This window comes from Schistocerca serialis, chromosome 5 (genome assembly GCF_023864345.2).
Source record: "Schistocerca serialis cubense isolate TAMUIC-IGC-003099 chromosome 5, iqSchSeri2.2, whole genome shotgun sequence".
In the NCBI taxonomy this organism is placed as follows: Eukaryota; Metazoa; Arthropoda; class Insecta; order Orthoptera; family Acrididae; genus Schistocerca; species Schistocerca serialis.
The window spans coordinates 77,957,791-77,978,468 of NC_064642.1; the positions used below are offsets into that span (position 1 = coordinate 77,957,791).

Below are 20,678 nucleotides of genomic sequence, written 5' to 3' on the forward strand. Positions count from 1 at the left end.
TCTGCTCCCTACTATTCTCACCGTGGCGATAGGAAATACTTACGTCACAGCAAGCAAGAGTGGGAAAATGGGCGTAAGAGAACTACAGTTGTGTTATGAGCACTGATGTTGGCCAATAGCTGGTCAAAATAACTTGATTTTGCTCGATTCCTGGTCTGCGTATAAACATCATATTCCTTTAGAGAAGACAATTCCTCCTGAGAAGTGTGCGACATTGCAGATAGTACCACCTGGAACCACTGGACAAATTCAGCCTCTGGTATTTTGTTTTTTTCCGTGCTTCTAAAACATATTATTGCATTATCTGCAGCCAAGTCTTAAAGGGTAGCCAGCTTCACCATAAGGTACACGACAGACTGTATCGCATTCGGTTGCATGCTATGACATTCCATCAGTTCTCATCACCTTGTCACACCAATATGATTCTATATACATTCTTTAAGAGCGGGTACCTTACTGAACGTCCTGCAAGGTTTGTAACTACCAAGGAGTCCGCCTTCGATCTTGATGGTGCGAACCTTTGTGATCACTGAGGCTCGTCATTTTTCATTCGATGCTCATGGTGCAAGTGAATGGTTTGTTTTGAACGTCTCTTGAATATCGACGATGTCCGTTTCGTGAAGTGTAATACCTATATCCCACAGAAGGTTGATCTCTGCACCTCTCGCACATTCATTTTCTGTCGACCTTCTGAGGCACATGGTGAGTCATTAGGAGGTATTATTTTTTCTTAGATAATTATTAACAGAACACCTTCAAATGACTTTACTAAAGACTGAACTTGCGACCTCGCACTCAATGTGTTCCTTGTAAGACAGTCATTACCCGTTCAATACCAACGACGGCGCCCTGCGTCTACCCAGAAACTAAAGAGAAAACAGCCCCGCACGCGTGTTTGAGTTATAGCTGCCCCGCACGATATTTGCCAGTAGCCGTTGTGGTCTTACCTTAGCTTGACGTTCGGAGTACGAGGTACTGCTTGTCTTTCAACTAGCAACAGACGATTAGAGAAACCCGACTGTTTGCTTGACCAAGTGTTCCCACTCGTTTTCACACGTATTGTAAATAAACAAAACAGAAGAGTTAATTTGTAAAAAGAGAAGCTTGCACTTGCTGGTAAAGTGATCCCACAATTTTTTTACAGTAGCCTTTGGATTTACAAAGCTAATCTGCATGAACTTCCCAGTTAATTTTTAAAACCAGTTATCATGGTAACTGTTGATCTTAAATCTAAACAGGCGTCATACAAAAATTAATTTTTCACATGACAGCTCTGAATTTCAGTTACGAGGGCGACTGGAGTAAGAATTCCAGAATGAGATTTTCACTCTGCAGCGGAGTGTGCGCTGATATGAAACTTCCTGGCAGATTAAAACTGTGTGCCCGACCGAGACTCGAACTCGGGACCTTTGCCTTTCGCGGGCAAGTGCGAGTTCGAGTCTCGGTCGGGCACACAGTTTTAATCTGCCAGGAAGTTTCATATCAGCGCACACTCCGCTGCAGAGTGAAAATCTCATTCTGGAAACATCCCCCAGGCTGTGGCTAAGCCATGTCTCCGCACTATCCTTTCTTTCAGGAGTGCTAGTTCTGCAAGGTTCGCAGGAGAGCTTCTGTAAAGTTTGGAAGGTAGGAGACGAGATATTGGCAGAAGTAAAGCTGTGAGTACCGGGCGTGAGTCGTGCTTCGGTAGCTCAGTTGGTAGAGCACTTGCCCGCGAAAGGCAAAGGTCCCGAGTTCGAGTCTCGGTCGGGCACACAGTTTTAATCTGCCTGGAGTAAGAATTGTTTGCATCGACTCATAAAATTAAAATATTCGTGCAGAAGTAAGGACATAATTATTCTTCATACCTGACTGCAGTTGTCAGAGTTAACACCAGGAAACTTTCGACATACACTCCTGGAAATTGAAATAAGAACACCGTGAATTCATTGTCCCAGGAAGGGGAAACTTTATTGACACATTCCTGGGGTCCGATACATCACATGATCACACTGACAGAACCACAGGCACATAGACACAGGCAACAGAGCATGCACAATGTCGGCACTAGTACAGTGTATATCCACCTTTCGCAGCAATGCAGGCTGCTATTCTCCCATGGAGACGATCGTAGAGATGCTGGATGTAGTCCTGTGGAACGGCTTGCCATGCCATTTCCACCTGGCGCCTCAGTTGGAGCAGCGTTCGTGCTGGACGTGCAGACCGCGTGAGACGACGCTTCATCCAGTCCCAAACATGTTCAATGGGGGACAGATCCGGAGATCTTGCTGGCCAGGGTAGTTGACTTACACCTTCTAGAGCACGTTGGGTGGCACGGGATACATGCGGACGTGCATTGTCCTGTTGGAACAGCAAGTTCCCTTGCCGGTCTAGGAATGGTAGAACGATGGGTTCGATGACGGTTTGGATGTACCGTGCACTATTCAGTGTCCCCTCGACGATCACCAGTGGTGTACGGCCAGTGTAGGAGATCGCTACCCACACCATGATGCCGGGTGTTGGCCCTGTGTGCCTCGGTCGTATGCAGTCCTGATTGTGGCGCTCACCTGCACGGCGCCAAACACGCATACGACCATCATTGGCACCAAGGCAGAAGCGACTCTCATCGCTGAAGACGACACGTCTCCATTCGTCCCTCCATTCACGCCTGTCGCGACACCACTGTAGGCGGGCTGCACGATGTTGGGGCGTGAGCGGAAGACGGCCTAACGGTGTGCGGGACCGTAGCCCAGCTTCATGGAGACGGTTGCGAATGGTCCTCGCCGATACCCCAGGAGCAACAGTGTCCCTAATTTGCTGGGAAGTGGCGGTGCGGTCCCCTACGGCACTGCGTATGATCCTACAGTCTTGGCGTGCATCCGTGCGTCGCTGCGGTCCGGTCCCAGGTCGACGGGCACGTGCACCTTCCGCCGACCACTGGCGACAACATCGATGTACTGTGGAGACCTCACGCCCCACGTGTTGAGCAATTCGGCGGTACGTCCACCCGGCCTCCCGCATGCCCACTACACACCCTCGCTCAAAGTCCGTCAACTGCACATACGGTTCACGTCCACGCTGTCGCGGCATGCTACCAGTGTTAAAGACTGCGATGGAGCTCCGTATGCCACGGCAAACTGTCTGACACTGACGGCGGCGGTGCACAAATGCTGCGCAGCTAGCGCCATTCGACGGCCAACACCGCGGTTCCTGGTGTGTCCGCTGTGCCGTGCGTGTGATCATTGCTTGTACAGCCCTCTCGCAGTGTCCGGAGCAAGTATGGTGGGTCTGACACACCGGTGTCAATGTGTTCTTTTTTCCATTTCCAGGAGTGTATGATTGTGAAATATGATAAGTTTACAAGTTGCAATCATCTATAATAACCAGGACCATAATTCAGGTAGTGTCTACTTTTTAATTATGACAATTATTTGTTTCGGTAAGTGTTCTTTGTGGCATCTGTCCAGCTATATTTCAAAAGGCATCCCATTCCATCAGTAGCACTGCAAAGCCAGCGTTGTATTTTCAATTTTATTAACTTACACAGCGCCTGAAACGTAATTTCAATTCTGGGAAGCGTTTTAGTTTGACAATTTTACGACGCCACCATTTCAAACTGTTATTGCACGTACGATCTGTGAATAGAAACTGCCCACTGTCACTCGTGTTTTCCAGCGTTATCTACTTCAAACTGAAAAATATGTTTACCGTGAATTCCTGCGTCATTCACCCGGGTTTTGACAAAACCAAAGTCGTGACCTGTACAACACGTCACATAAGCAGCTATATCACCTTAAACTACTACCACTCACGTAACCTACCTAAAAACTTCAGCTACCGATTTTTTTGAATTATTATTTTGGTAGTTCTTAGGACAGTTCATACTGAACCTCAGGATTCCGATAGTTTCCTAGTCTCGCTCTCGGAGAAACCTGTTTCTTCAGCCTACCTACGAAAGGCCATCTTTTCCATCACCTCGAATGCATTTTCGTCGCTTTATTGCCAGGTGCCATCGTTTCCATCCGAGCTTTCGTCGACCAGATCCATAGCGCAAAGACTGTTCTGTGTTTACAATCACATACCTGAGACGTCGCGTTAGCAACCCACTACCTCGTGTGGACACAAGCAGCACCGCGACCTACCTAAACAGTTTCGCGTGACTCAAGCGGTCGATAGGTGTCGATTGCCTCTATTTTAGTGCTTACATGCGACGACAAAAGTTCCTACATTTAGGTTAGAGATATTGTGAATCCACAGTCTTACTCAAAATATCGTGGTCACACATCGAGACTCCTTAGTTTCATTAAAATTGTAATAGCGTTACCAAAAAACAATGCTGAACTGTCATAATCTGTTCATTTATTGTGTGACGATTTGTGTGGTAAAGAGTGGAGCAACATCATAAGTAACGTCACATACAACGACATAATAGACCTTAGCACTGTTGAAGGAATAATCCTAACGGTTAGTTGATATAATTTAGGAGAACTGCAAAATACAAATGATGATAGGCTGATATTATTTTTATTTGCCAGAGTATTTCGACACAGTCCTGTAGGATCGATTCTGTCACCACAAAATCCACGTGTTAGTTCTTCTATTGATGGCATTTTTTTATACAACAGCCATATCGAAACTTGTAACTTCTCACAATTACAAAAAATTTAAAACTCAACCAGGAAAATTTTTTTGGGAAACGATTTGAGAAGAAATAATCCCCTCAGATTTTGCCGGATCTTCCGCCGCATGCTAAATTCCCGTTCACCGCACAACCACTGCGCCGCAATGCCATGCTACGGCGCAGCCTGTTGTCCCTGAGATAACTCAACCACAAGGACAGGACAAAGCGGGTGAGCGAGTAGTGAGCATCCGCAAACAGTGCGAAAACCACCACGACGATGGGGGCGGTTGAGGAGTTGGGCAGCAGGAGGCAACAGTTTGAAATACTGTAGCTGTACTTGGCCTTTAGCTGCCCTGCTAGTGTACATATTTCTCCGGTAGTCAAGCAGTACGCTTTCTCGAGCCTCAGTCGCGGATAAAAAGGTTGATTGCGGCGACCTTTTGGCGAATAAGTACAAGTTTGGTTGGTGGTTGATTTGGGGGAAGGGACCAAACAGGAGGTCATCGGTCCCATTGGATTGGAGAAGGATGGGGAAGGAAGTCGCCCTATGCCCTTTCAAAGGAACCATCCCGGCGTTTGCCTGAAGCGATTTAGGGAAATCACAGAAAACGTTAATCTGGATTGCCGGACGCGGGTTTGAACCGTCGTGTTCCCGAATGAGAGTCCAATGTGCTAACCACTGCGCCACCTCGCTCGGCGGAAAGTGAAAGTTTAAACAGTATAATACTGGCTTGCTCTTGGACTTCGCCACACAGCTGTTTCTCTATTCGTCACTTCCATACTACTTTTCCTCAGGACATTGTACTGTGATCTCACATTCGTAAGCAATGGTCCGCGGCAGGAATGTAGTTTGAGATCTTCGGCTCTTCCCGCTTTACACCGGTGCTTTCTCCGCCGAAGTAGTTCCAATGGTAAGCTCAGTCGCAGAGTCTTGCGTCTGACATCATAGCGATGAAACGACTGATTAGAAAACAACGGAAATCTGCATTGAAGTGTAGGAAGGTTTTATGTTTCACCAGCGAAACTGAAATTTTTCACTTCATTACCCTCCGACTTCTAAGACTCCTCAAAGTCTACACTTGCCAAAAAATGCTCGAAATCGCATGCTTTCCCGTAAATACTGAATTATTGCGACGCATGTCGCCCCATTTCAACTAAAATCTAATGTTCGTATTTACACTACTGGCCATTACAGTTGCTACACCAATAAGATTACGTGCTACAGACGCGAAATTTAACCGACAGGAAGAAGATGCTGTGATATGCATAATGATTAGCTTTCCAGAGCATTCACACAAGGTTGGCGCCGGTGGTGACACCTATAACGTGCTGACAAAAGGACAATTTCCAGCCGATTTCTCATACACAGCAGTTGACCAGCGTTGCCTAGTGAAACGTAGTTGTAATGCCTCGTGTAAGGAGGAGAAATGCGTACCATCACGTTTCCGACTTTGATAAAGGTCAGATCGTAGACTATCGCGATTGCGGTTTATCGTATCGCGACATTGCTGCTCGCGTTGGTCGAGATCCAATGACTGTTAGCAGAATACGGAATCGGTGGGTTCAGGAGGGTAATACGGAACGCCGTGCTGGATCCCAACGGCCTCGAATCACTAGCAGTCGAGATGACAGGCATCTTATCCGCATGGCTGTATCGGATCGTGCAGCCACGTCGCGATCCCTGAGTCAACAGATGGGGACGTTGGCAAGACAACAACCATCCGCACGAACAGTTCGCCGACGTTTGCAACGGCATGGTCTATCAGCTCGGAGACCGTGGCTGCGGTTACCCTTGACGCTGCATCACAGACAGGAGCGCCTGCGATGGTGTACTGAAAGACGAACCTGGGTGCACGAATGGCAAAACGTCATTTTTTCGGATGAATCCAGGTTCTGTTTGCAGCAACATGATGGTCGCGTCCGTGTTTGGCGACATCGCGGTGAACGGGCATTAAAAGCGTGTAGTCATCACCATACTGGCGTATCACCCGGTGTGATAGTATGGGGTGCCATTGGTTACACGTCTCGGTCACCTCTTGTTCGCATTGACTGCACTTTGAACAGTGGTCGTTACACTTCAGATGTGTTACGACCCGCGGCCATACCCTTCATTCGATCCCTGCGAAACCCTGCAATTCAACAGGGTAATGAACGACCGCATGTTGCAGGTTCGGTACGGGCCTTTATGGACACAGAAAATGTTCGACTCCTGCCCTGGCCAGGACTTTCTCCTGATCTCTCAGCAACTGAAAACGTCTGGTCAATGGTGGCCGTACAACTGGCTCGTCACAATACGCCAGTCACTACTCTTGATGAACTGTGGTATCGTGTTGAAGCTGCATGGGCAGCTGTACCTGTACACGCCATCTAAGCTCTGTTTGACTCAATGCCCAGGCGTATCAAGGCCGTTATTACGGCCAGAGATGGTTGTTCTGGGTGCTGATTTCTCAGGATCTAGGCACCCAAATTGCGTGAAAATGTAATCGCATGTGAGTTCCAGTATAATATATTTGTCCAATGAATACCCGTTTATCATCTGCATTTCTTCTTGGTGTAGCAATTTTAATGGCCAGTAGTGTACGAGGGGGTACCCAAAAAAACGCCGGAATTATTTTTTAAAGCTATATATTTTCAAATTGTTTACACAACAACCTTATCCCCTTCAAAATACACTCCATTATAACTACTGTCCCACCGTTGCTTCCACTGTTCGAACCTTTTTTTTTTCATCTTTAGAAATGGCTGAGAGTTCCTTACTCGTTTTCATTCTTGACTTCTTCAATGTTGAAAAATCGGTGTCCTTTCATGCTCATTTTCACGCGTGGAAATAACAAAAAAGTACACGGAGCCAGATCAGGCAAGAAAGGTGCGTGGGGCAGCGGAACCGTGCCAGTTTTAGCCAAAAACTAACAGAGGTGGATGTGTGTGCAGGTGCGTTGTCGTGATGGAAGAATCAGTCTCCTGTCTGCCACAAATGGGCTCTTTTTTGATGAACACTGTCACGCAGTCTCCTTAAAACTTCCCAATAAAAGGTCTGATTATCGGTCTGACTTGGGGGAACAAACTCTGAATGAACTACGCCGTTGGCATCAAAAAAGTAAATCACCATTGTTGTGATATTTGATTTGATTTCACGAAAATTTTTTGGGAGTGATGGTGTGTCTTCCATTAGGTTGACTGTTGCTTTGTTTCTGGGTGGTAACCATGGCATCATGACCCGTCACCAGTACTGACCTTTGACAGAAAATCTGGATCGGTTTCAAGATCTTGTTTCAAAGCACAGCATTCTTCAACTCGACGTTCCTTTTGATTCTCAGTCTGAACCCGACGAATTAATTTGGTAGCAACCGTTTTCATTTCCAAATATTCCGTTAAAATTTGCTGAACAGACCTCAAAGATAACCCACTAATCTTTGACAGTTGATCACTTATCTGTCGACGATCTGTGAGCACAAGCTCTCGAATTTTGTCAGTATTTTCGTCGATTCGGGCAGTTGATGTACATCCAGAACGGGGTTTGTCATCAATCGACATGTCGCCATTTTTGAATCGAGCAGACCACTTGTACTCTTGAGTTTTTCACATAGCGTCATCATGGTAATCTGTTTTCAACATTAAAATAGTTTCGGCAGCATATTTACCCAGTATAAAAGAAAATTTCACAGCTGCATGTTGTTCAGTTAAACTTACTATAATAGAAAACGAATTAAGAACAAAACCGCACAAGCAAAAACAATTACTGCAGATGAACAGAATAAGCCAGGTCTACAACACAGGCAGCACAGAAGTGGCAAAGAGTTGCGCTATACACGTCTAGCGGCAGAAATGCGTACTACACACGCTCCGCCCACGGCACTGTTAATCCGTATTTCTTCTTTTCTTTTTTTTTTTTTTTGTTTGTGTGTGTGTGGGGGGTGGGGGGGGGGGGGTGGGGGAGTACCACCTCGTATTTCCACGATTCTGGCAACGTACAACACAACGATGCTCGTCGTGGTATGTAACCAGAATATGAGCTCAAAGTGAGCAGTCAGTCGTTATGGAGTGGGTAACTGGCGCCAAGTAGTCTTTTGAGAGTTTCGCGGTTCTTAGTACAGCATAACGATGGGTGCGGCTGTGTGTGGATACCCCAAGGACAACGAATTTTGGGTCGAATTCGTCATGTTGAACGGCCGCTGTCGGCCCCTGGTCCCTGGTGTGATAATATGGAATGCTGTTTCCCACACTACATGGCTGACTGTAGTTTACATAACTGGTCATCTGTGCAACAGCAGTTGCATTTCTGACTTGTTAAGGTCGGGAGCTGCGCTCCATCCTAAGGCCTTGGTGACGTTTTCTTTCAACATGATAACGCAAGACCTGTAACACTAGACGTAATATTTTGTCCCTGCCGACGTTTCGTCTCCTGCACACCCTCAACTCACCTACAAATATCTTTCTTCTTTATCGTGGCCTCATTCCGTAACTTCACAGGGTCGGCACGTTAATGTGGATTTGACTGTGTTAGCGGTAGAGGATCGGCGTATGACCCTCCTATCGCCACCCCTTCCCCCCAGGACGAAATTTGTGTGCTCCAGGTGGCTGCGTTTAGTGATATCCTTTGTGAAAGTGGAAGCACTTTTTCGAAATATCGACGAATTGTGTAATTGAGGCGGGATGTGGGTGACAGCTCCGTAGTCACCTAATCGCATGTGGGAAACCGCCTGTAAACCACACACAAGCTGGCCGACACGTCGACCTTTGTTCTTAATCTGCAGGACGGATTCGACCTCCGACCGGCGTGTCTCCCCGAATCCGAGAAGCAGCATGCTAACGCGTGTGGCTAACCATCTGGGGAGGGGGGGATGTCAAATGGCCTACGAACGTAACATTGCATTTTTATAAAAAATGTTGTATACGCACAGTAAGCTTACAAATAATAAGTTTTTGTATCCAAGGTTATCGGGTGTCCAGCCGGATCCGATCGTCGAAGTTCCACGATATTTCGGCGAATAACCGTTCCGCCATCATCAGGTGGTGTTGATGGAATGATCTGTCTGCGCTGTGTCCGTGGTATTTATGTCCGCGGGGTCCCGAGTTGGAAACTATCTTGAACAACACAATTTCTTTTCTCATTTTAACGAGACATTTTTCGCAGGAGCGGCATTTTCTTCATCCTTCTATTTAACAACAGAAAAATTCCTCGTTATGTACCGATAGTAAAGAGCATTTCTCAACGGGAAAAAAAGAAAAACACTGATGATGCTGTAACTTTAGCGAAATATGCCTGTGTAGTTACACTCTTTCTGCGCCGCACGTTTACTGTCAGTTGTTTTCTTACTAAGTTCGTCAATACATTTTTAATATATTTTGCCATTTACTAAAAGTGGTAGTCAATCCCAAACAGCTGCTGTGATGAATCGCTTTATTCATACAAGATGTCTCGATCACTGTTGTAATTGTTAGAGTCTACCTCGAATAATAATGACGTTATGTAATTCATAAATCATAATTTAAATATTTTGCTAATCTAGGACTGTTTGGGTAACTGCTTGTTACTATGCCTAATTGTGTAGGTGGTTGAAGTCAGAAACACCATGAAAAGGGCAGCATTGATCGTAACTGAAGGTTTTTGTTTCTTTACAGTAATATGATGCAGTTATGACTCCTAATGTGTCCACTATATTAATGGAATGAGATTATTTCAGTAAGATAGTGTAGCTTTACTAGTTGCACTACAGGTTGAATTAAATAATTAGGCTTCGAAATCAAAAGTCTCTTCGGGTTTGCTATCGGATCCTAAAATCAACTCGATTCAGTAACTTAACTGAATTCTCAGCAGGACTCAGCAGGAGCAGCAGCAGTGTTCTCCTGAAGATGGCGAACAGCTGGATCGTCGAAATATTGAACCGAGTTCATTTTAGGATCTGGCAGCAAACTGGAAGGGACTTTCAAGACTTATTATGTCGGGAAAACCTACGAAATCACAAAACATCTATGATTTTATTCGCGTGCTACCACAGTGGAATCAAGCAGAATATGACTATAATACTGTGGAAGCGACTCACAGTAGGTCGAAGTACCACAAATGAATGGTGCTGCTGTGCCTCGGAAGAGTAATGTAAATAATGATATTCAGAATTTCTTTACTTTGAATTCTCCTTGTGGAGACTTTGAACAGTAAGCAGTGTTTACACGAACTACTTCTTTACTTCTCCGACAGCAGCAGGTCCGCTATCATAATTCAAGTTCACAAATAATTATATTTTTCTCCTTTTCTTTCGCTAGTTTAATCAAATAGATGTCCCAAAATACTTACGTCCATTCCAAGCATGTAATAGTCTGGATTCTCCAGTCTTTTCATGTACACGACCCACTCATGCCGACTGTTACTGGCTTTCAGATTCTACACTCAGTATTTGTGTAATTGCAGTCTTCGGCTTGCATACAGTTAGGTGACAAATTCATGGGACAGCGGTATGCACATATACGGATCGCGGTAGTATTGCGTACACAAGGTATAAAGGGCATTGCATTACCGAATTCGTCATTTGTACTCAGGTGATTAATATGAAAAAGTGTCCGACATAATTACGGCGGCAAGACGGGAATTAATAGATTCTTAACGCGGAATGATAGTTAAAAGTAGACGCTTGGGACGTTCTGTTTCATAAATCGTTCGGGAATTCAGTCTCTCAAGACTCACAGTGTCAAGAGTGTGCTGAGGATAACATAGGCATTACCACTCACCACTAACAACGCAGTAGGCGATGGCCTTCACTTAACGACCGGGGGTAGCGGCGTTTCCGTAGATGTCAGTGCTAACAGACAAGCAACAGTGTTTGAAATAGCCTCAGAAATCAATGTGGGAGTACGACGAACGTATCCGTTAGTACAGAGAGGCGAAATTTAGCGTTGAGATCTATGGCAGAAGACGATCGAAGCGAGTGCAGCACGACATCGCCTGCAGCTCCTCTCGTGGGATCGTGGTCACATTGCTCGGTCTCTAGACCATATTGCTTGGACTCTAGACGAATGGAAAACATTGCCCCGATCAGATGAGTCCAGTTTTCAGATGGCAAGAGGAGGTGGTACGCTCGGGTGAGGCGCAGATTCCATGAAGTCGTGGACCCAAGATCGCAAGAAGGCGCTGCGCAGGTGTGAGCTGTGTTTACATGGAATAGGTTGGGCTCTCTGGCCCAACGGAACAGATCATTGACTGGAAATGGTTATGTTCGAATACTCTGAGACCATTTGCAGCCATTCATGTACTTCATGTTTCCAGACAACTATGGAATTTTTGTGGATGGCAATACGGTATGCCATCGGGCCTCGGTTCTTCTTGATTGGTTTGAAGAACTTTTTGGACAATTCTAGCAAATTATCTGGCCACCAAGTTTACCCGGTACGAGTCCCAAAAATGGTTCAAATGGCTCTGAGCACTTTGGGACTTAACTTCTGAGGTCATCAGTCCCCAAGAACTTAGAACTACTTAAACCTAACTAACCTAAGGACATCACACACATCCGTGCCCGAGGCAGGATTCGAACCTGCGACCGAAGGGGTCGCACTGTTCCAGACTGTAGCGCCTAGAACCGCTCGGCCACCCCGGCTGGCGTACGAGTCCCATCGAGCATTTATGCGACATAATCGAGAGGTCAATTCGTGCAAAAAATCATGCACCGGCAACACTTTCACAATTGTGGACAGCTGTAGAGAGAACGTGGCTCAATATTACTGCAGGAGATTTTCAGAGAATTGTGGATCTACTACGCTGGGTGAAAGGAGGTCCGACAGGATGTTAGGAAGTACCCCATGACCTTCGTCACCACATTGTACCTCTCCTTTATTTTCCGACAGCAGCAGCTCCACTGTTGTAATTCATGTTCTCAAAGAAATAATTGTGTTTTCCTTCTTTTCTCTCCTTGGATTAATGAAACATCTAGTTTCTCATAAATACTTTCGCGATTTCCGAACGAATATGTAATGGCTTATAATATGCTGTTCTTTCGTGAGTACGACCTACTTCTACTCTTACCAACTTTCAAGTTCTACGCTCAGTCCAACAGTCCGAAGACTGCTCTTTGTGCAATACAGTCCATGGCTGCTGTCTAAAGGTTCTCTCTTTGTGTAACATAGTCCGTGGCCGCTGTCCGAAGGTTTTCTCGTCGTGCACGATGTCCTTTGCTGCTGTCTGAATGTCCTCTCTTCATGCAGTGTGGCCCGTATCCACCTTGGAAGGTTTTCTCTTTGTGCAATGTGGTCCATGGCTACTGAAGAAGGTTCCCCCTTTTTGTAATGTATTTGATGGCCGCTGTCTGAAGATCCTCTGTTTGTGCAACGTAGTCCATGGCCACTGTCCAAAGTTTCTCTCTTCATGCAATGTCGTCCATGGGCGCTGACTGAAGATTCTCTATGCAATGTAATCCGTGGTTAGTGGCCAAAGGCTATCTCTTGGTACATCATAATCCGTTGCCGCTGTCTGAAGGTTCTCTCTTCATTTAACATAGTCCATGAGCACTGTATGAAGTTTTTCTCTTTCTGCAATATAGTCCACGGCCGATGTCCGAAAGTTTATTCTTTGTGCAATGTAGTTTATGGCTGCTGTCTGAAGCTTCTCTCTTCATGCTCCATTTTTTCCTTTCGGACTCACACGACCTCCTCAAGCGGTAGATGCAGATGTTGGCGGTATTCAGTGCCTGCCTGCAAAGGTCATCGTAATGCTGGCCAACCAGATGTTGTGGTTCTTTGTTGTTAGTGTTTATGATGAACTGCTGTACGTTTCATTTCAGAACTATCTTGTCCTGTCCGTTTTTACAGCTTTTTTACATCGAGATTACACGCCTGACTTCGGGAGAGTTGTAACTGACATGGGAATAACATTACCTGTTCACTGAAGATGCTGGTCGGTGACTAATATTTCAGTGTATGTAGTGTTAGCTTCCTCGTGGATACTAGCATCTGTACTTCCGTCTTGCCATTTTATTCTAAGAACTACACATTTCTCTTCGATTTCCATAAAATTACATTGGACCGGAAAACTGTAAGGTTCCACCTTGGCACCTCGTACGGCGTTCCTAACTGTGGTAGCACTTTATATGATGTGGTCTCTCAGGTTTTCTCGACGCGACTGATAATTGGTGTCCTGGTAATTCAGCCTGGTTGTTGCTTCCATTTTATGCACAATATTTCGCCGGCCGAACGACCCATCTTCTTCAGGTGCACTCTCTGCTTGCACTCCCGATCAGACTGTGAAATATCGGTGGTCCCTCACCGACTACTTGGGACCATAGAGCACGACCACTTACCGCAAAGACAGTCTAGCCGAAGAATTACACCACCTACAAATAGCGTTCCGGAGAATCAGATCAAAATGAGCGGGCATTGCAGTCAAAACCAAGAACGCCTGAGAAAGAGGATGGGACTGAGACAGAGAATCAAAGAGGCGCTTATCTCCATTATGCTGGCCCGGTATTTGGAAATAACTCGTGTGAATGACTTTATCAGCAGAAAACGAGTGAAGTAGGTCGTATGAGAGAAATATGAGGTTCTCCTAGAAAACTGAAAGCGTTACGCGCTATGGCTCTTCAGTTGTGTCATTGAACAGATACATGAAAGAAAGATAGACATCTCGCCATCGAGGTTATCATAGAAAAAGCACAGGTTCGAAGTGAACTAGAATGGAGAAGGATGTCAAATTAAACACCTTTCAGGCTTCAAATTTCCAACGTTATTTTATTTGGCAACCAGTTTCAGCGTTTTACTACGCCATCTTCAGGCCCCTGACCGATGTGTAGGAAGAATCTACCTCGGTTGTGATCAAAACAGGGGCCAGAAATATTGGTATTAGTAGAGGAATGTTTATCTAACAGTCGGCAGGTGATGGCTGAAGTGATCGCTAAAGCAAAAATTTACTAATACCAGTGTTGCTGGCCCCTGCTTTGATCACAACCGAAATAGATTCTTCCTACACGTCTGTAAGGGCCTGAAGATCGTACAGCTGAATTCCACAACCATCTCTAAAAAGATAGATATACAGAGAACGAATGGAGAACGTTGTAGTTCGCACCCTTTTCAAAAGAACCATCCTTAATCGTTAACATTCCGGTTACCTACCCTGGCCATTGACATAAACTCAGGCAGTGTATTTTCCTCAGCGTTTGGTCGCTGTCCAGCACGGTGTGTAGTTTGGCAGCTCATTGTATAATTGGTTGTGGGCGCCAATACCTTCTACGTTGTTCCATTGAACTCCCTGTTGTGTGCTGGTCGGGTGAAGTGGAGGTTATCTTGTTGATGGATCCGTTGACTGTCTGTCGGCTGGGTTGTCGTCGAATCGACAATGGTTGGGCCGACTGCCTGTCTCACCGAAGCGAGCGTTATTATAATTATATATTAATACCTTCAGCTGCTGATGGGCGTTATATATATCAATAGGGACAGGTTGAAAATGTGTGCCCCGACCGGGACTCGAACCCTGGATCTCCTGCTTACATGGCAGATGTTCTATCCGTCTGAGCCACCTAGGGCACAGAGGATAGTGCGACTGCAGGGACTATCTTGCGCAAGCCTCCCGCGAGACCGACATTCTGAGCTTATATGTCCACACACTACATTCGTAGTGTCCCTACCCAACACACTCATTACTTATGGAAGACATTCTTACCAAGCCCCGTAAGAGTTGGGGTAATATGTGTGCATCCGCACAGAGGAAGGAGGTCATGGCCAGTATTGCCAGAACTATATACTTATATGGATATGGTGTCTGTTCACTCGTACATGTCACCATATCCATATAAGTATAAGCGAATGTTAGTGTTTGAATTTCAGGCCGACCCTCGGAACTTGTGACACCCTTAGGTGTACTGCCTTTTCTTGTTTATTCTGGTTGTTTGTACTTGTATGGCTTCTAGTCGATTTTTAGATTGAGGTTGCTTTGGCCTTAAGGCTTCAGATGGTTTGGGCCTTCAGCCTAATTTAAAACTGTTTTACATAGAGCCTTTGGCATTTTGAAAATTTATGTCATTGAGTCTTAAGTGTTGGGCCTTCTGCCGATTTTGAATTTAAGTTGTTTTGCTATTAAAGTGTCAGATTCTTTGGACCTTCGGCCTAATTAAGGAACTGTTTTAAGAAAAGACTTTGCCTTTTAAATTTCTGATTTTGGTTGAACTTTAAGTTATTGGCTTTCAGACGTTTTTAAATTAAAGTGGTCTTGCGCTTAAGGCATGAGGTTGTATGGCGCATTCAGCCGCTAATTAAGTTCCGAAATTAAAGTTGTGTTTTTTTTCTAAAAAAATTCTTGGCTCTTGTAATGTTTGGTCAAATAAAAGGTTGTATGTTCGAGTGTACCCGACAGCCGCTTATTTTGGCCCCTTTCCACAACTTAAACCAACTGTCCTGTAAAGCTTGCTTTGCACGGCGTCTCAAGAATATTTTAAAAAGCTTGCAGCAAACTGATGTTATTGCTCTATAATTTTGCGCTTGTGTACAACCTCCGCCTTTAGGACAGATTGAATTCTGCATGAGACGCTTTTAGTGAAGAGTCTGAATGCTTGAGGAAGGTGGAAGGCCGTGCGGTTCTAGGCGCTACAGTCTGGAACCGCGTGACCGTTACGGTCGCAGGTTCGAATCCTGCCTCGGGCATGGATGTGTGTGATGTCCTTAGGTTAGTTGGGTTTAAGTAGTTCTAAGTTATAGGGGACTGATGACCTTAGAAGTTAAGTCCCATAGTGCTCAGAGCCATTTGAACCATTTTGAAGGTGGAAGGTTGGCAGCTCGTTCCTCCTCGAGAGCCGAAACCAGAGAAGGTAGTGACGTTGGGCGCTGGCATGAGGAGCGAAGTTGACGTTCTGAATCCCAAAGGTGTTCCATTCTGTTGAAGTCGGGACTCTGGGTGGGCCAGTTCGTTTTAGGAACGTACCATTGCCTCAAATATGACAAGCCGCCTTGTAATTCTTCAACAGCCATCTTCTCTGAACTGTTCCTCTATTTTAAGAGGTACAAAATGGTGTAAAATGTGTTCACATCGTTAGGCATTTAGTGTTATCTTAAACGTAATAAGGCAACCACAACTTAACGGCGAGAAACACCTCCTTTGTACTTCACTGTTGGGACTACACGTTACGCCACTCACCAAACCCAAACTCTTCCATCGCATTGCCACAAGGTATAACGTGATTCATCGGTACAAACCACACTTTACCAGTCGTCCACAGTCCAGTGGGGTCGCTTTTTACACACCACTGTCCGCCGTTCTTCATTACTCCCAACGCACACTGATTGTTCTAACTGGGCTACTGTTAGCACTTTGGAACCGACGAGTGATTCAGCCCACTGATTTCATGCAATTTTTTACAACGACTCTCCTCAATGCTCAATGGTCCCTGTCCATCAGTACACAGGGTCTGCCTTGATTTAGCTATTGTTGTCCCTTCGCCTCTCCACACTCACATCACCAACAGTGGGCTTGGATATCTTTAGAATGGTTTACATGCCCCTATTATACACTGGTGACCAAAATTAAAGCAACAAACCACTATTTCCCCGTCCTGTGTCTAATTCACTATATAATCATACAAACTGGCAACAGATGTTTGTACGATCGTGTTCTTCATGCAAGATGGCGGTCTGGTCAACCGACGACCACACCAACGACGACGTCAGGGCACCTATCAAATGGGGTAGTGAAACTTCTTGGCAGATTAAAACTGTGTGCCGGACCGAGACTCGAACTCGGGACCTTTGCCTTTAGCGGGCAAGTGCTCTACCAACTGAGCTACCCAAGCACGACTCACGCCCCGTCCTCACAGCTTTGATTCCGCCAGTACCTCGTCTCCTACCTTTCAAACTAGAAAGGTAAAGGTCCCGAGTTCGAGTCTCGGTCCGGCACACAGTTTTAATCTGCCAGGAAGTTTCATATCAGCGCACACTCCGCTGTAGAGTGAAAATCTCATTCTAAATGGGGTAGTGTTCGCCGAGTAGTCCCACATCCAGAATCTCTGTGCACCCAGTCACAGACGGTGCAGTATGGCACAGAGAAGACGCCTACCAGACTCTGCAGTGGAGAGCCATGGGAAGATTGGGAGCAGGACAGCTGCAAACTGATGTGGCCCGACGGCTTAATGTGAATCGTTCTGTTGTTTTTCGTATGTTGTGACAGTTTATACAGAGATCGAAGCTATTCCGAAGACCAGGGCGGCGCCGACCACGCGTAGCATCAGAAAGAGAGGGCCATTATTTGGCTGTAAGGGCACGACGGTACCGCCTTAGTACTGCACGGCATCTGGCAACTGACCTGGCAGCGTCCACTGGACGTGTTGTAGCGAGACAAACGGTGTACAGAAGGATTTGTCGGAGTGGCCTTTATTGTCGGACAACACAGGAACACACCACGAATACAACACTTACAAACTGAACGACACATATACGATGCAATCAGAACACCAGAATTATGGGACGAACTAAACGCAGTGACAGAAAAAATCTCAGATGAAAGCCGTAAAGAGTACAGGCGCAAGAGACCGTACAGACGACAAACCTAGATGCAGCATCTACATAGACGCCGTAGTGTGGAGGATGAAAACCGAGACAGGAAGAAGACGGACAGAAATGCATTTGTCTAAACATAATGTACAGATGTCACAATAGATTACACATAAGTAAAGCTCTATATGAATACATGTAAACAGTGTCGGTGCAGGCTGGCCGGTGTGGCCGAGCGGTTCTAGGCGCGTCAGTCTGGAACTGCGAGACCGCTACGGTCGCAGGTTCGAATCCTGCCTCAGGCTTGGATGTGTGTGATGTCCTTAGGTTAGTTAGGTTTAAGTAGTTCTAAGTTCTAGGGGACTGATGACCTCAGATGTTAAGTCCCATAGTGCTCAGAGCCATTTGAACCATTTTGAACAACATTCTGAGGCGTAAGGAATTTTTTTGCTCCTCCCATCCAAACTTTTTATAATGAATTGTACCATTCCAACACTCGTCAGTCTAATGAATAGTCCATTAAGTGTTTCGGAAGTGTGTTGTTTCCCATAGTGCTCAGAGCCATGAGTCAACAGCTGGGGACGTTTGCAAGACAAAAACCATCTCCACGAAGAGTTGGACGACGTTTGCAGCAGCATGGACCATCAGCACGGAGACCGTGGCTGCGGTTACCCTTGACGCTGCATCACAGAAAGGAGCGCCTGCGATTGTGTACTCAACGACGAAGCTGGGTGCACGAATGGAAAAAGTCATTTTTTCGGATGAATCCAGGTTCTGTTTACAGCATCATGATGATCGCATCCGTATTGGCGACATCGCGGTGAACTCACATCGGAAGCATGTATTCGTCATCGCCATACTGGCCTATCACCCGGCGTGATGGTATGGGGTGCCATTGGTTACATGTCTTGGTAACCTCTTGTTTGCATTGACGGCACTGTGAACAGTGGACGTTACGTTTCAGATGTGTTACGATCCGTGGCTCTACCCTTCATTTGATCGCTGCGAAACTCTACATTTCAGCATGATAATGCACGACCGCGTGCTCCAGGTCCTGTACGGGCCTTTCTGGATACAGAAAATGTTCGACTGCTGCCCTGGCCAGCATATTCTCCAGATCGCTCACCAATTGAAAACGTCTGGTCAATGGTGGCCGATCAACTGGCTCGTTACAATACGCCAGTCACTACTCTTGATGAACTGTAGTATCGCGTTGAAGCTGCGTGGGCAGTTGTTCCTGTACACGCCATCCAAGCTCTGATTGACTCAATGCCCAGGCGTATCAAGGCCGTTATTTCGGCCAGAGGTGGTTATTCTGGGTACTGATTTCACAGGATCTATGCACCCAAACTGCGTGAAAATATAATCACGTGTCAGTTCTAGTATGATGTATTTGTCCAATGAATAACCGTTTATCATCTGCATTTCTTCTTGGTGTAGCAATTATAATGGCCAATAGTGCAACACGACATAGAGAATTCTCCACTGAATAATTTTAGGTAGGGAACGTGGAGTCAGAGAAGCTATCTTAAGGAGATGCGGAAGTAAACTTGTCTACAGCTTTGTCTAGCATTTATGTTTTCCAGCTTATTTATAACTAAAATGCGCACAGGTTTACACGTACCGTGCTGTTTATTTTCGTGTACATTCGTTATTTCCTGCAAGGAAACAAGGAGGACGAGCCTGGTTACTAGGAACTCATACGCAGGTTTTGTTTATTTTACTTGTCCATAAGGTGGCTCTACTGTATCGTATTTACATTGTCCCATGACAGAACGTGCTATCAATCAATGCCAGACCCATTCATTACTCAGTGCTATTCAGAGACGAACAGTACAGTACGATGGAGCAGTACCGGCAGCGTTTCACGGAATTCGCTGACATACACCTTGTGTATGGGGAAGTACGTCGCAGTTCTCTCGCTGCTGAAAGGCTGTACAGGGCACGATTTCCTGACAGGCATCATCCTTCACGACGAGTGTTCATTTCTCTCGATCGATGGATGCGGGAGACTGGTTTACTGGAAAGAAGAAACGACGGACCTGCCAACATGAGGATCACACCAGGGATATTTGTCATGGTGCGTCAGAATATTGCTTGCCGATGTCTTGCTTGCATTGAGGTTGATGGCCGTCAGTCTAAGCACGTTTTGTAAGATACAGTACAAATGGTACGTTCAACTGTGTCAGTGATAGTATTTGGAGTTAACTGTAACTAAAGTAAATAAAAAAGTATACATTATTATGATTTCGTAGGCAAGGCCCTTGCCGCAGTGGATACACCGGTTCCCGTCAGATCACCGAAGTTAAGCGCTGTTGGGCGTGGCCGGCACTTGGATGGGTGACCATCCAGGCCGCCATGCGCTGTTGCCATTTTTCGGGGTGCACTCAGCCTCGTGATGTTAACTGAGGAGCTACTCGACCGAATAGTAGCGGCTTCGGTCAAGAATACCGTCTTACGACCGGGAGTGCGGTGTGCTGACCCCACGCCCCCCTATCCGCATCCTCCACCGAGGATGACACGGCGGTCGGATGGTCCCGGTAGGCCACTCGTGGCCTGAAGACGGAATACATTATTATGATTTTATTCCTATTACCGCCTTCAGCTGGCTTCTCCGACCCCA

At 45.9% G+C, this 20,678-nt stretch overlaps 1 pseudogene; it reads left to right on the forward strand.

Annotated features, from left to right (window-relative positions):
* The first annotated feature begins 20,309 nt into the window (after positions 1-20,309).
* On the forward strand, positions 20,310-20,427 carry LOC126482948 (5S ribosomal RNA; annotated as a pseudogene).
* The last annotated feature ends 251 nt before the right edge of the window (positions 20,428-20,678 follow it).